This window comes from Ovis aries, chromosome 9 (genome assembly GCF_016772045.2).
Source record: "Ovis aries strain OAR_USU_Benz2616 breed Rambouillet chromosome 9, ARS-UI_Ramb_v3.0, whole genome shotgun sequence".
Lineage (NCBI taxonomy): Eukaryota > Metazoa > Chordata > Mammalia > Artiodactyla > Bovidae > Ovis > Ovis aries.
The window spans coordinates 67,710,704-67,730,182 of record NC_056062.1 but is presented as its reverse complement, the minus strand read 5'-3'; the positions used below and the strand labels follow the sequence as shown (position 1 = coordinate 67,730,182).

Sequence of the window (19,479 nt, the reverse complement as noted above, 5' to 3'; positions counted from 1 at the left end):
ACAATCAGATTAATTCAGATTGGCCACCTATATCTCCACCTCAAACAGAATCAGCAAATTAAAACACACACACACACACACACACACACACACAAACCCAGACCCCCATCAATTCATCTTCCCATCCCCCGTCCCCACACACAGTTACACAGATCTTCTATTTAAAGATCTCTAGGGAAGGGAGAGGAGCAGTTTTCACTAAGGCCAAGTAGCACTGTTAAGAAGCAGCTGGAGCAGTGGACATGTGTAATTACAGATGAAGCTACTCCAAGTCTACTCAGTAGCACTGTCTCTTAGCTGCAGAGCTTAGCAACGGGGGCCCAGCCAAGGAATCCAAAAAATGCTTCACAGCCGAAAGAGGATTTTTGTTTTACTTATTGTAAACTAATCCCAAAACTTCCATAGGTATTTATGTCAGAAAGGGGATATCTGATCTAAAGATCAACAAATTGATTGAAATATATCTCTAAATATGTTATAAATATTTTCTTTCAGTTTATTATTTGTCTTTGAGTCTACTGTATTGTTATGTACTTACATTTTATGTTTATAGTTATGTATTTAGATTTATCAATACAAAATTATTCACTTCTACATACTTTAAATTTGAACTTCTATTTATAAATGTTTATATACGCTTTTAAATGTATGGCACTTCCATACGAACATCAATCAGAATGAAGATAAATCTTTTCTGAGATTATGATAAAATGGAAATGGTATTTACAACCTTTCAGGAAGACATGATCTGATATGTCTTGTATATCAGATCATGTCTGATGTAGGAGTGAATAATTTTGTATTGATAAATCTAAATACATAACTAGAAACATAAATCTAATTACATAAAAATAAAATAGCAGAGTCAATGACAAATAATAAACTGAACGAAAATATCTATAACATATTTATAGATAAAGGGCTAATTTCCTTAATTTACCAAAAGCTCAAACAAATTAGAATAAAAAAAGAAAGAAAAAAAGAACAGGAAAAATGGGCAAAGGACATGAACAGTCAGATGGCAGACAAAGAGAGAAAAACAAACAACCTATATATCTGAAATGCCATACAATCTCACTTATAAAATTAAAAATGGAAATGAAAAAAGATTTTTTTCAACAGATCAGCAAAAAAAAAAAAGTCAGAGTTTGCTAACACTGGTTCTGTTAAGGGTTTTGGGGAAAAACACTAGTGTGACTTGGTGCAATGTGTATAAAAAAGAAAACTGTACTGCTGGGAACTTATCCTGCACAGAAGCATCCAAAAAGACATTGTCCGTCAGTATTGACAGCTTCGGGTGGTACAGCGAAATAAATGGATACTCTACAATCATGAAAAGGGGTGACATGCACCTCTGTGCGCTGAGATGAAAAGACCTATTACTCCACCAGGAAAGCAAGTTACAGAAGAGCGGGTGTGGCATGCTTGCTTCTCTGTAAATAAGTCTTTAAATCATAAACTGCTACATGTACAGAACATTTCTCTTGGGGAACAAAAAGAGATCTGGTAATAATGGTTTCCCTTGAAAATAGGACAATGAGGATTTAACGAGACTCTTATTTTCATTTTATAACTTCCTGAGCCATCCGGCTTTTCTAACCAAGTGCATGTATTACCCTTGCTATAAAAATTATAAGTAGGGGAATAGTACAATTATGGAAAATTGATTTTTTCCTTGAAAGTCTAAGACTTTAAAGGAAAATCATCATATAATAAAAGTAATCACACCATATAATGCAGTATTATGAGGGTTTGGAAGTCAAGCCACTTGGGTTTGAATTATGGCTCTTCTGTTAACTCTGTGGAGCCTCGAGCAAGTTGTTTACCCTCTCTCTGCCTCCGTTTCCTCATCTGTAAAACAGGGATGAAAATATTAAGAGTAGGTAGTGCTAAGGGACTGTGGGGGTTAGGTGAAACATGAAAAGAAATGAAGACAGTGCCTGGCACAAGCTATTATTATTTCTAAGTAGAATTATTATTTCTAGCTAGAATTATTTCTAACTAGAATTACTGATACAGTGGCTTGAGGGCTGGAAGAGGGCTTTTTCAGGCATCGTTCCCTTAAAAAGCCCCACAACAGGAAATGCTTTATCTCACTTGAGTCAGGCATTTTTATAGTCACTCTTTACAAATGGTGGTCTTCCCTCAGTGGAGAGCATGTTTCTATTTTTAACTGTATGTGTGTACGTGTGTGTGTACACAATAGAGTATGTAATAAAGATCACAGTCCTGAGCGTCCCTGGTGGGCCAGTGGTTAAGAATCTGCCTTGAAATGCAAGGGACACTGGTTTGATCCCTGGTCCAGGAAGATCCCACATGCTGAGAAGAGAAGCAACTAAATCAGTACGTCACTACCATTGAGCCTGTGCTCCAGAGCCCATGTGCCACAGCAGCTGAAGCCCGGACCCCTGGAGCCTGTGCTCTGTAACAAAAGAAGCGGCACAATGAGAACCCTGCGCCCTGCAACGAGGAGCAGCTCCCGCTCATTGCAACTAGAGAAAAGGCCCACACAGCAACGAAGACCCAGCACAGCCAAAAATAAATAAATAAATAAATCAGATTGTACTAAGAAAATATCCACGGTCCTAAAACAAACTCCACATGGATGGCCTCCAAAAATCTCTAGAGTTGCTCCTGCATTAGAAGCCTACTTTCAGAAAAGCCCAGGGAAAATGCCCACACCTTTACAACAGCTCAAGTCTTGGCAAGGGCCAGTCTCCTGAGAAAGGGAGGGAGGGAGAATGGGAGAGGAGGCATAGAGGGCCAACAGGTCAAGGATAACACCCTCAGGTTTGCTCCTTTATCTTGGCCTCGCTCAGCTACCTGTATTTGGCAGAAATACAATCTACCTGCCAACCAAGAAAAGTGGATGGAAGAAATGATAAGCAAAGAGCAGAGTATAAATAAACTGCCTGAAGGGAAGAGAAAGCGAACATTTCTGACCAGGGCAAAAAGCTTATTAATCTCCCACAGGGCCTGAGGATATAACTAGCATCCTCTGCCTCACCCCCAAGGAAAATTAAGACTCTGCATTGATTAACCTCAGCAGAGTACAGGGCAGGAGCATGGGTCCGTTTGGCTTCGTGAACAATCCTCCAAGTTCCTTGGGCCTGTTATCTTCATTACTAGTAAATAAATGTGGTCCTGCCGATTTATCAGCGATGGCCAAGAGGTGAATGATAGAAATCAATCAGTTCAACCTAAGGCCAATCAGATGCCTCTGGGGTCCTCTGATACCACTGCCATGCACAACTCAGCATCTCCAGAAGGGGGCGCCAGCCTGAAAGTTCACACACCAACAAGCTCTACTCAAAAAAGGCTCTACAAAGCCTGGCTCCACCTCTCACTAGCCATGTGTTCTTGGCCAAGTGTTTTCAACCTCTGTAAACCTTAGTTTCGTTATTTATTTATGGAGTAAATCTGTGTGTCTGTGTGTATGTATATGGGCTTCATAGGGAGCTCTAGTGGTAAAGAACCTAAATGTAGGGTGTGACGTAACAGACTAGGGCTCAAGGCCTGGGTTGGAAAGATCCCCTGGCGGAGGTACAGCTACCCACTCCAGTATTCTTGCCCAGAGAACCCCATGAACAGAGGAGCCTGGCAAGCTACAAGCCATATTGCAAAGACTCTGACATGATTGAAGTGACTTAGCAGGTAGGAAGCATATATATATATATATATATATATATGTAAAACATCTGTTGGCTCATCAAAAAAGCAAAAGAGTGCCAGAAAAACATCTACTTCTGCTTTATTGACTATGCCAAAGCCTTTGACTGTGGGGATCACAACAGACTGTGGAAAATTGTTAAAGAGATGGGAATACCAGACTGCCTGACCTGCCTCCTGAGAAATCTACATGCAGGTCAAGAAGCAACAGTTAGAACTGGGCATGGAACGATGGACTGGTTTCAAATAGGGAAAGGAGTATGTCAAGGCTATATATCGTCACCCTGCTTATTTAACTTATATGCAGAGTATATCATGCAAAACGCGGGGCTGAATGAAGCACAAACTGGAAATCAAAATTGCCGGAAGAAATATCAATAACCTCAGATATGCAGATATGCCACCCTTATGGCAGAAAGTGAAGAAGAACTAAAGAACCTCTTGATGAAACTGAAAGAGGAGAGTGAAAAAGTTGGCTTAGAACTCAGCATTCAGAGAACTAAGATCATGGCATCTGGTCCCATCACTTCATGGCAAATAGATGGGGAAACAATGGAAACAGGTGAGAGACTTTATTTTATTGGGCTTCAAAATCACTGCAGATGGTGACTGCAGCCATGAAATTAAAAGACGATTGCTCCTTGGAAGAAAAGTTATGACCAACCTAGAGAGCATATTAAAAAGCAGAGACATTACTTTACCAACAAAGGTCCATCTAGTCAAAGCTATGGTTTTTTCAGTAGTCATGTATGGATGTGAAAGTTGGACTATAAAGTTGAGCGCTGAAAAATTGATGCTTTTGAACTGTGGTGTTGGAGAAGACTCTTGAGAGTCCCTTAGACTGCAGGAGATCCAACCAGTTCATCCTAAAGGAAATCAGTCCTGAATATTCATTGGAAGGACTGATGCTGAAGCTGAAACTCTAATACTTTGGCCACCTGATGCGAAGAACTGACTCATTTGAAAAGACACTGACTCTGGGAAAGACTGAAGCCAGGAGAAGGGCACTACAGAGGATAAGATGGTTGGATGGCATCACTGACGAGATGGACGTGAGTTTGAGTAAGCTCCAGGAGCTGGTGATGGACAGGGAAGTCTGGCAAGCTGCAGTCCATGGGGTCGTGAAGAGTTGAGCATGACTGAGTGACTGAACTGAACTGAACTGATATATATATACATATATATATATATACACACATATTTAAGGTTAACTTATTGTTTAATAAAAATGTATTGAGTATATGCTCTGTGTCATCTGTCAGGCCCTGCTCTAGGTGGGTGATTTCTACCTTGTAGAGCTGTGGTGAAGCTGAAATGAATGGGAAGTGAAATGCATGGTAAGGGCTTGGCATGCTCATAAATATTAATCTGCTAATAATGATTAATAATGCAATGGTTTCTAAAACTTACTGTGTATAAGCATCACCTGGGAAGTGGAGATTTCTGGGCAACACTCATAGAAATTCCTTTAGAAGGTTGGGAAGGGGGGGTGACCCAGGAATCAGCATTTTAAGTAATTACCATAGATGATTGTGCAGCAGATGGTTATGGACCACACTGTGAGGAAGAGCGCTCCAAAGATACGGAATGCAGGGAATCTCTCTCCAGTCCGGTCAAACTCAAGAGCTTTCTTCCATGGCACGTGGAAGGCGAGTGAGCAGAAGTTAAGAGGGCTTCACTCGACGACAAGGCACACAGGAGAGAGGAGTGTAACTTACAGAGTGATCTCTGCTCTTGCAGCCCTCCAGAAGCACGTTCCTGGACTAGGTGCCTTCTCAGAGGATTGGAAGGAAAGGGAGAACATATAGAAGGTTCCAGTTCCAGCCAAGCTCATGTGCACACATGTCAGTTTATAAAGCCAGTAGTACACTTAGCAGTTTATTCATGGTTTGAAGTCCTCATAATCCAGTTTTAAAGAGGAAGGGCTGAGCACTTTGGACTTGGGGGTATCAGCAATCATCCAACATTGATACAGCTCACAGCCCAGCCAGCTCTCCACTGGGTCATCCCATCAGCCCCAACCCTCTGGTAGGCTCGAGTTGTCCCTGGCTGACATGCCAAGTGAAACCAAGCAACCACACATGTGTGCAGAGCCTCCCACATTGAATCAGCATCTGGCACAGAAGAGGGGCTTGAAGGGCAACCCTCAGCCACACGGTCTTCCGCTAAACAGGTCTGGGAAGGGTGGCCTCCACAGTGGCCGTGAACTTCATCCACACTGATTATCTTGTGGGCCTGGTAATAACACAAGCCCATCCTCCTTGCAGAATTTTTTCACCCTTACATGTTCCTCATCTTTGACTTGTCAAGTTTATTCAACTGAGTTGCTGCCACTTAGGGAAAAAAAGCCAGCTGGTGAGCCGGCTGCTATTTAAGGAGACGTGTTTATCCAGCGTTTACCAAAATGAGGTGTCTGCCCTCCGTGTCTGGCAGGAAAACCTAAATCAGAGAAAAAGCAGTACTCAAGGTGGCAGTGGTGGGTTCGGAGCAGGGGTGTCACTGTGGGGACAGCTGACGGGGAGGAAGAGGGTGGTGAAGGGGTGGGGGGAGAACTGGGGACTGATGTCACTAAGACTACAGAGGCAGAGCAGGGCTCCGATTCTTGTCTGGGACTGCAGGATATAAGGGGGAAGGATGAGGGATGGGTCTTGTTCAAAGTCCCCTGACTTTCCACGCTTAGTGAGGCCCTGCTCTCTGCAAGCAGTTTGAGACCATGAATGGAACAAAATCACCCACTTGCTAAGGAAGAGGATGACATAATTTATAATTTGTTGCAGAGACACACAGCTGGGTTCTAAAACAACATTTCTTTCTTTCTTTCTAAACCTCTTTAAGCACAGTTTCTAAAATAGACTCCAAGACCGAACAGTCTCGACTGCCTCCCGGCATCTTCGTCACGGTCACCGCCTCGTGACCCGGGGCTGGCTCTCGGCTCCCAGGCTCCTGGAGGGCTGCCGCCCAGCACCCGCAGGGAAGCCGCGCCTCACCCTCCGCGCTCTCCTGACTTTCGCAGCAGCCCCGACCTTCCTCTTCACTGCACTGAACCCATCTGCCTCCAACTACATCACTGGATCTTGTCAGCACTTGGTCTTGCTCCACTTCAAATATTTCGACATCCTCTCACCTGGATGTCTTCAGGATAAATTCCTGAAGAATTTATCCTCTCTCTCTCTCTAGCATTTCAATCCCCATGAAGTTGTTTCTCTTCACTTTTATGTGGTAGTACAGTTCAGTAGCCTCTGTTACTAGCTGCATGACCTTGGGAATGGCACTCAGCCTCTCTGCGCCTTCTATGGACAGAGAGTGCTAACGGCCGCTCTCTTACAGAGTTGTTCTAAGGGTTATGTAAACTAGTATAGGTAAAGCCTGTAGAAAGTAGGGCCTGGCGCTTGGTAAGAACTTCAAAATACTGCTATTATTTTTATTTTTCTTCTCATGATCTCCCTCTCTGAATCATATCTGAGTCCCAATACACGATGGGCCCAGTCAGAGAGGACTTGGAGCACGGAGCAGGAGTGAGGTGGGGAGCACGGAGCAGGAGAGAGGTGAGGAGCACAGAGCAGGAGTGGGGTGAGGAGCACTGAGCGGGAGTGGGGTGGGGAGCATAGAGCAGGAGTGGGGTGGGGAGCACAGAGCGGGAGTGGGGTGGGGAGCACAGAGCGGCAGTGGGGTGGGGAGCACAGAGCAGGAGTGGGGTGGGGAGCACAGAGCAGGAGAGAGGTGAGGAGCACTGAGCAGGAGTGGGGTGGGGAGCACAAATCGGGAGCAGGGTGGGGAGCACAAAGTGAGGGTGAGGAGCACAAAGCGGGAGCGGGGTGAGGAGCACAAACCAGGAGCGGGGTGCGGAGCCCAGAGCGGGAGCGGGGTGGGGAGCACAGCACAGGAATGAGGTGGGGAGCATAGAGCAGGAGTGAGGTGAGGCTGTAGTGTAGGGTGTAGTCATGAGCAAGGATTCAAAACAAGCAAGAAAATAAACAGAAGATTCTCCCAGGGGATGGTAAAGATTTTGCCTCCTCACTTTAGATTCTAAATTGAGTAAATCCTCAGACCTGGAATGTATTGACTGAATCTTCCAATTTCACAGGAAAGCCTCAAGCACACTAGAGAGCTAACCATCGAGGCTTCTCGCAGGGTCGGGGGTCACAAACACACACTCAGGATACAGCATCTCCACGAGGGCGAGATTTGGTCAGTTCCTTTGCGCACCTAGCAAACGTCATGTTGAGATGCTGAACCTGTTTCTTCAGAAAGAGGCAAACTTCTCAGGACGGAGATACATTAGGTGCTAAGAGAGGTCAACAAAGGAGAACACTGTTCCCTACTGGAAGGATTACGATTCCAGGAGATGCTCAGTGAACCAGCGAGCCCTGGAAACTATTCCCGACTATCCGAGATTGCGGCAGGAGGAGTGTGCAGATGGGCGTCCAGGGTGAAGGGGAGGCAGGAGGAGACAGCAGCGCTGTGGTGGGAGCGGAAGCAGCATCGGAACGAGGCCAGCAAGGCAGTTTAGACCCAGGTGAGTTCAAAAACCCTTCTAAGACACAGCCCCAAAGTTTGGTTGCATGCAGATCTTTCCATTTCTAGAACTCTGACCCTTGCTTCTCTGAGAAAACACATAAATGTGACCTTTCTCAGGCAGGTGGATAGGAAAGAAAAGGAAACATCTATGTTTTTCCTACTCCAGGGACACCGTAGCCTTTAGTTTTGTCTGAAGTGACTCTACTGACAATCTTCGATGATCTGATCTCACTCCTCCTTAGTGATCCCCGTTGATAAGCTGCACTGACTGAGACAAGGTGAGAGGCAGTGGCCAAGACTTGAGGTTACAGTGCTGCATGGACCCAAGCCTGGACCTTCAGAGTGGGGCTGCGTCCTTTTCTCTGAAACCCAGAAAGCTATTTTCCCACCTGCTGTCCGCATTGAAATACGAGTCTCAGAGGCACAGAACTGGATTAATCAAATTCCTTGGTTCTTGACACATACTCCTCTTTGACTCATGCAAGACTACCTTTATTTTTATTTTCTAACTGGTTTCTTTATGTTTTTATTTCTTCACAGTTAATATTATAGTAAATGAAGAAACCACCCTCATCACAAACACTAGATGGTCGACACCAACTTACATCTACTTCTTCCTATTGCCTGTTCACCATTTCCTGGTTTTCATTTTTACAAAGAGCGACCACATCTATTTGAATTTCCAAACGGCAATTTTTTGCTTGTTTCATCTTTCACTTTTTAATAAACAGGTTATCATGATATGTATAGTATTTGGGAAATTTTTCACTCAAAATTATGTTGCTAAAATACTCCATATAGTTATAGTACATTCATTTGACAACTGTATAACAGTCCGCTGTATGACTTACTCCATCATTCAGGTCTTAATTCTTCTGATGATGAGAAAATTAGTTCGGTTAATTCCAGCTACTCCTCTAGCTAGGTTTTCCATTCTGATAAAGCATCCACTTGCATTTCCAGAGGCTCCAATCCTCCAAAGAAAACTATCAACTCAGTAAATCTACTTCTATGTTATATATTCCACGGACAAAAGAAAATGCTCTGTGGGTCACTTGTGCTTACACGTTTGTCATTATGCCTCTTCCCTCTCATTGTTATGAAGAATCAAGAGTTAAACATAAACTCTGCTTTACCCTGTCCCAGTTTTAGGATCCAACATGCCCAAGGTGATCCTTTCTAGCATCATTCTGATGAGTAACCCTAAAATCTCAAGAATCACCTGATGTCCTACTGGGTTTAGCTTAGGTCTCTCCATGACCTCGCCCTTTAACTTAGACAACGAGACCAGTCCATGAATGTGAGAAACCAACCCGGAGTTTACTGGACTGTGCATACAACCTCATGGAGGGAGAAAGCCCTTGCCCCTCAAAGGGCAGAGGAGGGGGACATGTAATGGCTTAACACAGCCCAGAACTTATTAATAGTTAAGTACCTAGTTTTAAGACAAAACGCTGGGTTTGCATCACAGGTGAAGTTCTGAATATGTAAGTGAAGTGATGTCTTTCAATCGTGTCCGCCTCTTTGAGACCCCATGGACTGTAGCCTACCAGGCTCCTCTGTTCATGGGATTGTCCAGGAAAGAGTACTGGAGTGGGTTGCCATTTCCTTCTCCATCTGAATGCATAGCTGAGTCTTAAATCAGGCCCCACTGCTTTAGAGAAGGGAGAGCTACTATATAAAAGTCTCTACATTAGAAAGCAACTACCCTGCTCTAGAAATGTTAAAACCGAAGTAAAGATAATCATCTTCTGATTTCCATCTAAGCATCTACATGCTAGAGCTGACATTCTGTTGCTTCAGAACATCTTGGTGAATTTAAATAATTAGGTTGGTGAAACAGGTCTGGTGATTATAGGGTAGACTTTAAACGATCGTCTGCCCCTAAAGTCACCAACCGTCTGCCCATTCCTCTTAGACAGTGGTTTTCACAGTGTGGTTCCAAACCAGCAGCAGCAGCATCACCTGGGAACTCATCAGGCATGCAGATTCTCAGGCCCCACCCCAGACCTACAGAGTCAGCAGCTCAGAGGCAGGGGTGCATGCTCAGTTGCTTCAGTCGTGTCCAACTCTTTGTGACCGCATGGACCATAGCCAACCAGGCTCCACTGTTCATGGGATTCTCCAGGTAAGAATACTGGAGGGGGTTGCTGTGCCCTCCTCCCAGGGATCTTCCCGACCCAGGGATCGAACCCATGTCTCCTGTGTCTTTTCCATTGCAGGCACTCTTAACCTGCTGAGCCACCTGGGAAGCCCGTATTTTAACAAGCCCTTCAGGTCTCTGAACACTAAACTTGGGAATCATTCTAACACACGCTCTGGCTGAGATCACATGTATCAGCTTCCTGGACGGCTGCCTCTGAGAAACAGAGCAGCAGGCTTGCCTCTGATTTGAAATAGAGCTACACACCACAGCATACATTTTGGGAAAAACTTCTTACATATTTCACACTCAAAATGAGTCAATTTCTGAGTTTACTTGGCATAATACTGAGTGTTACTAACTGTGCTTCATGTAACTGATAGTACGTATTTAATATCTGTGGTTAAAAGCAGAGTCTAGCATTGGTGGGTTCTGAGAGAAGATATCTGATCTTTCATTTAATGCCAGTGTGACCTTCAGTTCAGTTCAGTTCAGTTCAGTCGCTTAGTCGTGTCCGACTCTTTGTGACCCCGTGAATCGCAGCACGCCAGGCCTCCCTGTCTATCACCAACTCCCGGAGTTCATTCAGACTCACGTCCATCGAGTCCGTGATGCCATCCAGCCATCTCATCCTCTGTCGTCCCCTTCTCCTCCTGCCCCTAATCCCTCCCAGGATCAGAGTCTTTTCCAATGAGTGACCTTGGTGATTGATTAATCTCTTTACAACTCAGTTTCCTCACTCTAAAAAGGGATCCCATGCTGGTTGTATGGGACTGTTGTAAGGGTTCAGTGACATAATGGGGACTGTGATAAGTGCATTAATATTACTATTCATGTATTAGTATTCAGCATTATTACTTATTGGCTGACTTAACCCCATGTTTGGTATGTGTTGCTAAATATTAAGTTTCTCAAAGCATTCTTGCATAGGGACTCCATAAATGTGTTTTTCTAAAGCACCATGACTTAAATAAGAAGGTGAAGACTTTATTACATGATGAAACTCTAATTCAAGTGATGAGTTTATTACAGATCTCAGTAATGATTAGAAATGGCTTATTATGTTCACACGCTGTCAATGTGCTGTACACGTATTCTCATTTAATACATATCAAGTCTATGAGACAGGTACAATTTTACTCCCATTTTACAGATGACAGAAGGAGAGAACAGGTAACTTGCTCAAGATTACACAGCTTATATATAGTGAAGCTGGGATTTGAAGGTGGACATTTAACCGTGAGAAATACCACAATAATACGCATCAAAATATGCCCCGAACACTAAGCATGCACACCTGCACTAAGAGCTGGGAGATTTTATTTTCCTCATAAGTGGTTGCTGGCTTGCTCAAGCAAAGAGCTTGCTGAAACCTTTGAAAATTCATTTACAAACCATCTGCTGTAGGAGTCTTAATAAGATTATCACCCTCTGTTCTGCCTCCCTTGTTTTAGTCACTAAATCATGTCTGGCTCTGCGACTCCACGAACTGTAGCCCACCACGCTCCTCTGTCCATGGGATTTCCCAGGCAAGAATAACGAAGTGGGTTGCCATTTGCTCCTCTGGGGATCTTCCCAACTCAGGGGTCAAACCCGCGTCTCCTGCATTGCAGGCGGATTCCTTACCACCGAGCCACCTGGGAAGTCCTGCATCCCTTACCAGAGAGCAAACAATTAGTGAACACAGACCACACTAGCCAGGAGACAGCTCTTTTAAAATTTTTTTAGCACCTAAACTCATCAAGCTGAGCCATTCACCTATTCTCAACAAAAATAATAGGACTGGGGCTTCCCTGATGGTGCAGTGGTAAAGCACCTGCCTGCCAATGCAGGAGACACGGGTTCCAGCCTTGATTCAGGAAGATCCCACATGCCGCAGAGCAGCTGAGCCTGTGCGCCACAACTATGGTGCTTTAGTGCCCGGGACTGCAGTAACTCAAAGGGCCACAACTACTGAAGCCCCAGCACCCTAGAGCCTGTGCTCCACAAGAGAAGCCCCCACAATGAGAGGCCTGCTCACGGCAACCAGAGAAAAAGCCGGTGCGGCAAGTAAGGCCCAGCACAGCCAAAAATAAATAATTAAATGCATAAAATTTTAAAAATAGGATTGACACTTCATTCTTAAGTGAGAAGTTAACTATCATGGATACGCTTAAGAGATTGCCAGTTTAAAACCTCTCATAGAGAGGGGCTTTTGATAGTGTGGTCTGAGGCCAGTCTGCATCAGTGTCACCTGGACACTTGCTGAAAACACAGATTCTTGACTCACATCCCGAATCTGCCCACTGACATTTCCCCAAGTCATTCCCGTAACACACATTTTTACAAATGCCCAGGCGCTCTTTTATGCACGCTAAAGTCTGAGAACCACTACAGTAAATGACTCTGGCTTTCAATATTTAACTATAGATTGCAGCCATCTACTCGAATCTGTCTGTAGTAACTTCCGTGATCTGTCTGCTTCTTCCCATCCTGAATGCTCCACCCCAGGCCACGATCATTTCTTGCCAGAATTATGACACCACCACCCACTGTAATCCAGCTGCTTGTCGTGGCCCCGAGCACTCCATCTTCCAGGCTGCTCCAGAGCATAAATCTCATTAGGTGATTCCCCTGTTGAAACCCTTAATAGTGCTCGTGTCCTGAAGATAAAGTCCAGTGCATAATCTACAAGCCGTCCCAACTGCCACAACTGCACCCCGGTTGGTGGAACCATCGACATTTCTGGAAGGCAGCACAACCATCTCTGGACTCCCAGTTTTCACAAAAGCTGTTCCCTCCACCTGGAAGGATGATTTGTCTTTCCCTCTGGGCCTGGCTAACTACTACCTGTTCTTCAGGTCTCAGCTTAGCCTTAACCTTTAACTCCTTCAGGAAGGAGATCAGAAGCCCTTCCTTTATGCTCTCACCCCACCCAGAATTTTAATGAGCATTCATTTCATTGCACTGCAACCGTCTGTAATTTCCCAGCCCATTGCCAGCTCCTTGAGGGCGCCTTTATGACTGCACCCGTGTCTAATGCAGCACTGAATACACTAGCTGCTGTGGCCTTGAAAGATCTCCTAACACTGAAAGTTCCTCCATACTCAGTATTCAGCAAGGGCGCCTGGAAAGGCTCTCGACTGAGTTACCTTCCTCTTTCTCTCCTTTCATTTTGGGTTGACAGCCTGTTGTTCTTTACAGTTAGGATAAATATTCCTTCCAATCCTACCTACCAATAGGGCTTCCCAGGTGGTGGCAGTGGTAAAGAATCCACCTGCAATGCAGGAGATGTGGGTTTGATCCCTGGGTCGGGAAAATCCCCTGGAGGAGGGCATGGCGACCAACTTCAGTATTCTTGCCTGGAGAATCCCATGGACAGAGAAGCCTGGTGGGCTATGGTCTATAGGGTTGCATAGTGTCAGATACAGCTGAAGCAACTGAGTACACACACATGCCTATCTACCCATGTGCCTAAATTTCTTAAAATTCAAGTTTTCAGCCCCAAATTTAGCATGCAAAAACCATGCCGTTTGGGAAGACCTCTGTCTTGTTCATCACTGTATCCGCCAAAACTAAACACTGTACCTGACAGAGGAGACTTGGAAGAATATTTACTGAGTGAAGGAAGGTACTAAAAGAACTTACAGATATGATTGTGGAAATACCTCCAATTTGGGGGAAATCAGAAAGGAAGAGATGTAGCTGGTTGGTGATGAACAAAAAGTACAGAGGTTGTCAAAGCCGAGAAAAGATAAATCCTGGAAATCACAAACTGCTACATTTGGTGTTGATCTCCAGTAAAACTGTAGGCAGGGTCCATTCATAAGGTAAATAGAAGCCAGAAAGAGAAGTCATATGACTATAGTCATAAAAAAAGATTCATTCTTTTCCTGATGGAGTTATGATTTGGGGCGGCCACATAAATGGGTTACCTGGAATTCAGCAGACAATTAGTCACAGCACTTCGGAAAGTCTTATGAACAAGGCTGGATGACAGCACAGTTCAGGACCCAAAGGATGCTGACTAATGGATTGCCTGCCAACCTCGAGGGAAATCTCTAGTAACGTGTCACCTGGCTTTGTATCTGCCCTTATCCTATTTAACATGCTTCATTAACGACGCAGATGAAAGCATGGACGGCCTGGTGCTGATGGCAGCCTAGAGATTTCCCTGGTGGCTCAGAGGTTAAAGCGTCTGCCTCCAATGCGGGAGACTGGGGTTTGATCCCTGGGTCGGGAAGATCCCCTGGAGAAGGAAATGGCAATCCACTCCAGTATTCTTGCCTGGAGAATCCCATGGACGGAGAAGCCTAGTAGATTACAGTCCATGGGGTCGCAAAGAGTTAGACATGACTGAGCGACTTCACCTTCACCTTCACCTTAAGGGATAACTGATACAACAGATGACAGAGTCAGACACGAACGTTACTAACCGCTGTGTACTAAAAGCCTGCTTCACCTACCTCTGATATTTTCTTGAATCTACAGACATTTGTTCTAAAGACATACAAGGTGTAAAAGAAGAAACTGAGTTTCTGAGTGGTGATGGAACTTGCCCCAAGTCACGGAGCTGGTAACAGCAGAGCTGGTCAGTCTGACTCCAGAGTTGGCTTTCTTCTTTGTCCACGCTGCTTGGGACCTTGTCATCAGAATTCACAATGATCTAAGAACTAGAGACCAAAATGATAGCATTCAACTCAAATGTGTGTTGAGCTGTGCACAGGCACTCGGGGGAGGAAACAAGAAGTGTGGTTCCAGGGCTCAAAGCTCTTCTCAGGAGGAGACGAGCTTCAGAGACAAACAACTAGGAGATGAGAGGACATGCTGAGTGCAAGACAGAGAGAGGGCATTACGGGACCACAGAGGAGGAAGAAATCCTCTCGGCTGTGTGAGCAGAAGAGGGCAGGGACAATGTCAAGGGAGAGATGCCTTGAGCAGTCGGGAGAACATGATCAAGTGCTGGGGATACAGAAGGGAGCAGACTTTCGGTGAAGGGGGTGGTATGAACTGAAACCCAGAGGAAGGAAAACACAGGGCATATTTAGAATATATGGAACCCCTTCTTTGGCGGGGATGCAGTGATCAGATGAGAAAATGCAGCCACACAGGTGAGTTGAAGAGAGTTGAAGAATGTAAAGCTATGCTAAGGGACTATGCTGGGAAAGATTGAAGGCAAAAGGAAAGAGGGAGGCAGAGGATGAGATGGTTGGATGGCATCACTGACTCAATGGACATGAGTTTGAGCAAACTCTGGGAGATAGTGAAGGACAGGGAAGCCTGGCATGCTGCAGAGTGTTGGACGTGACTTAGCGACTGAACAACAAGAAGGACCTTTACTCTGAAGGCAAGAGGGAGCCATGACGAGTTTCGAACAGGGCCTTATTATGAACAGACTGATGTTTTATGGAGATCTTGCAGCAGTGAAATCTGCAGGAGGGACTGGAAGAGGGAAGGGCAGGCAGGTGACTATTACAGTTCAGAGCTGGGCTGTATCTAAGGGGGAAAGAGCCCTGCCTGCAGAGTTCCTCTCCACATAGCTCTTAGGTTCACAAAGTTAACTGCATAGATTCAAAATCATTTAAAACCCCAGTTGTATAAAAGGATTTAAAACAGGAAAAGCACAGAGCAAGTTAAATATTAAGAGACACCTCATCTTACACTGGGCTTCCCTGGTGGCTCAGATGGTAAAGAATTTGCCTGCAATGCAGAAGACCCAGGTTTGACCCCTGGGTTGGGAAGATCTCCTGGAAAAGGAAATGAAAACCCACTCCAGTATTTTTGCCTGGAGAATTACGTGGACAGAGGAGTCTGGTGGGCTATAGTCCATGGGATCGCAAAGAGTCGGGACACAACCGAGCGACTAACACGTTCATGTTGATCTTACGTTACACACTTGACCACAGTGCTATCCACACAAAAGAACAACTGAAATGGCCATATGTATGTTTTCCACACAATCAAAGAGAGGAAAAAAAAAAAAAACAGTAATTATCTCTGCCAAATGAAAGGAAAAAATGTTTTGCATATGGCCTGAGGACTATGTGAAAAATTCTATTCTCTAATTAGAATGGATTGACCATGCTCCAAGATCAATGCTACTTTCACCACTGTGTAATATTTTCTGGAGAGTAGGCTGTAAGGGGGCTTCCCAGGTGGTGCAGTAGTAAAGAATCTACCTGTCAATGCAGGAGACCTGGGTTTGATCCCTGGGTCAGGAAGATCCCTTGGAGAAGGAAATGGCAACCCACTCCAGTATTCTTCCCTGGAAAATTCCATGGACAGAGGAGCCTGGCAGGCTATAGTCCATGGGGTCACAAAGAATCAGACATGACTGAGCAAGTGAGCACGCAATCAATCTTTACCGCAAATATTTTTTATTTGCAAGCACAAATGTCAACAAAATAAAAACAAACAAGCTGGGTAAATTCTGGCAATTCCTGGCAGCTGTACAGAGTGTGAGAACAAAAGCAAGCAAATGGAGCAATGAAAGGTCTCACGGGGTTTGTTTAAATTCAGACTTGTGTTCAAGAAACTAAAATGAGAATCGGGGAGAGAGGGAAAAATGAAGTTACATGGAAATGTTTCTAGCAAGGACCTGGCAACACAAAAGAGGATATCTGGATGAACGGAGGGACGGGCTAGGAGGAAAGCAGGTATGAGGTAGGTGAACTAGCTCTTGCACTCTCACCCTGGGACACCTGATCAAGGCCAGCAGAGCCGGGCACCTCTGGGGAGGGGATGCCATGCTCCCACTGCGCCTTCAGAGCTGGGTGCTCCCTGGGCAGAGGCCAGGCATTCTGCAAACAAGCTGAGCTCCCAGCAGCAAGCTCCAAAGGTCACCTCACCCCATTGTTTAACCCACTGAAAACTACTGAGACTCTCAAGCTTCTGAACAAAATGTTTTTGAATGTCCCTCTGAAAATGTTCTCTGCTGGTTCTTGTGTGGTGCCTGGCATTTAAGAAGAATGAAGCTCTCTCACCATCAGATTATGCTCTGCACACAAATTATGCTCTGCATTTCCATGGATTTGTTTAATGGAACCTTCCCCAGGCTCTCAACTCAAAGTGACATCTGGCACGAAGCATGCGTTCCCCGGCCAACCCTTTGCTTGCCTGGCTCCTCTGCCCCACCCCCCGACGCAAGTTAACTTTTAATTCAAGTGTACTCAGTGTTCCTTAGTCTCTCCACCTCTCTCCTCCCCATTCCACACTGTTCTAAGAAAAGCCACAATGGAATGGAAAGGCAAAGCAGATTATGAAAAAAACATTAAGGCCACCCTCTTTAGGACCACTGGACAGTTGTTTGCATGGCAGTGAAATGAAGAGGAATAAGTAGGAAGTTGTTTGTTGTTTAGTTGCTAAGTCGTGTCTGACTCTTTGCTACCCCATGGACTGTAGCCTGCCAGGCTCCTCTGTCCATGAGATTTCCCAGGCAAGAATACTGGAGTGGGTTGCCACTTCCTTCTCTAGGGAATCTTCCTGACTCAGGGATCCAACCCATGTCTCCTGCATTAGCAGGTGGATTCTTTACCACTGAGCCACCAGGGAAGCCCAAGTAGGAAGTCTCCCCAAACAATTAAACAGTATGTGACTCATTTCTGTGACCTACATCCATAAGCATCCCAAAGGAACAAAACCTACAAGGCTCAAAAGGAACAAACTGGCTAAAACTGAATTCCAGTATCTCCTTGGTGTACAGCATCACAAAGGTATCTTCCAGGCTCTAGAAGGGCATGTCCATCTGTCCACAAACATCCAATGAGGACCTCTTAAGTTCTAGGTCCTGTGCAACTTAGGGAGAGCACAAAGTCAAATGGCTCCATGTTTACATTTTACCCTTGGGCTCCAACATATTTGTAGGGGCAGATACCTAAGGTGGTAGAGATTATTTTTAAAATGAAAGGAATTGATAAAACACACATTTCAATGTAGTGATTACCTCTGGGGAAAGGCCAAGAATGGGATCTGGAAGAGCCTCTAGGCAGCTTCAGTATGGTAATTCTTACAGAGGACAGCGGGTCACAGTGCCTGCTTTATTATTATTCTCTCTAGCTTATATGTGGCTTTTCCAAGTGGCACTAGCGGTAAAGAACCCACCTGCCAATACAGGAGATGTAAGAGATGTGGATTGGCTTCCTAGGTCGGGAAGATCCCCCGGAGTAGGGGACGGAAATCCACTCCAGCGTTCTTGCCAGGAGAATCCCATGGACAGAGGAACCTGGTGGGCTATAGTCCATGGGGTCACAGAGTCTGACACGACTGAGCAACTTAGCATGGCATAGTACAGCATAGCTTACATATGTTCTGTCTGTTCTTTATGGGCAGTATATTAAATACATAATATTTAAAAAGAAAGAAATAAGGCAGCATAAATAATTTAAAATAAAAAACAAAATGCAGGGGATGGAAAGAATGAAAGAAGGAAGAAAAGAAGGGGAAAAAAACTCGGTCCACATCCTAAAGAGGCTCACATCCTAGTAGAGGAAAGAGTCATGTTAACTACAACATGGTAAGCATGACAAAAGAACTTTTTAAAAACTCCAAAGGAAGTACATGTGGCTTCCCTGGAGGCTCAGTGGTAAAGAATCCACCTGCCAATGCAGGAGACTTGGGTTGGAGCCCTGGGTCAGGAAGGTTCCCTGGAGAAGGAAATGGCAACCTACACCATTATTCTTGCCTGGGAAATCCCATGGACAGAGGAGCCTGGCGGGCTACAGTCGACAGGGGTCTTAAAAGAGTGAGACATGACTTAGCAGGTAAAATATAACAAGGAACAGCAATGGCATGTAAAATTCAGATCCCTGAGTATCTTCACACTTAAAAACCCAGTTTTACCCTTTATAAGTGTCAATCTAGCATTACTTCCCCGAGACCCTTCCCAGAACCCCAAAGTCTGGGTTCCATGGTCCTCCTTGGTGTACTCAGGGGACTCAGCACTCTTCCCAGAAACACATCACATCACACACGTATGTGGCGTCCCTGGTTTACTGTTGTATTTGGGTGCCTGGCTCACTGGCTGCCACATCAATAAAGAGTTTTTGAAACAACCAATGAGGAGCATTACTGGGTTGCCTGGAGAATCCCATGGACAGAGGAGCCTGACGGGCTACAGCCCATGGGGCTGCAAAGAGTCGGACACGACTGAAGCAGCTTAGCACACATACACA

At 45.0% G+C, this 19,479-nt stretch overlaps 1 protein-coding gene and 1 long non-coding RNA gene across 12 annotated transcripts in view; one reads left to right on the top strand and one right to left on the bottom strand.

The window, feature by feature from the left end:
• The window catches only part of SYBU (syntabulin), a 95,663-nt gene that overhangs the window by 28,855 nt on the left and 47,329 nt on the right, over positions 1-19,479 (bottom strand). The gene's annotated exons all lie outside the window — the stretch shown is intronic.
• Positions 7,340-8,930, top strand: LOC114116383 (uncharacterized). Its single transcript, XR_003590321.3, has 2 exons — positions 7,340-8,185; positions 8,354-8,930. It is a non-coding gene; the product is annotated as an uncharacterized LOC114116383 (long non-coding RNA).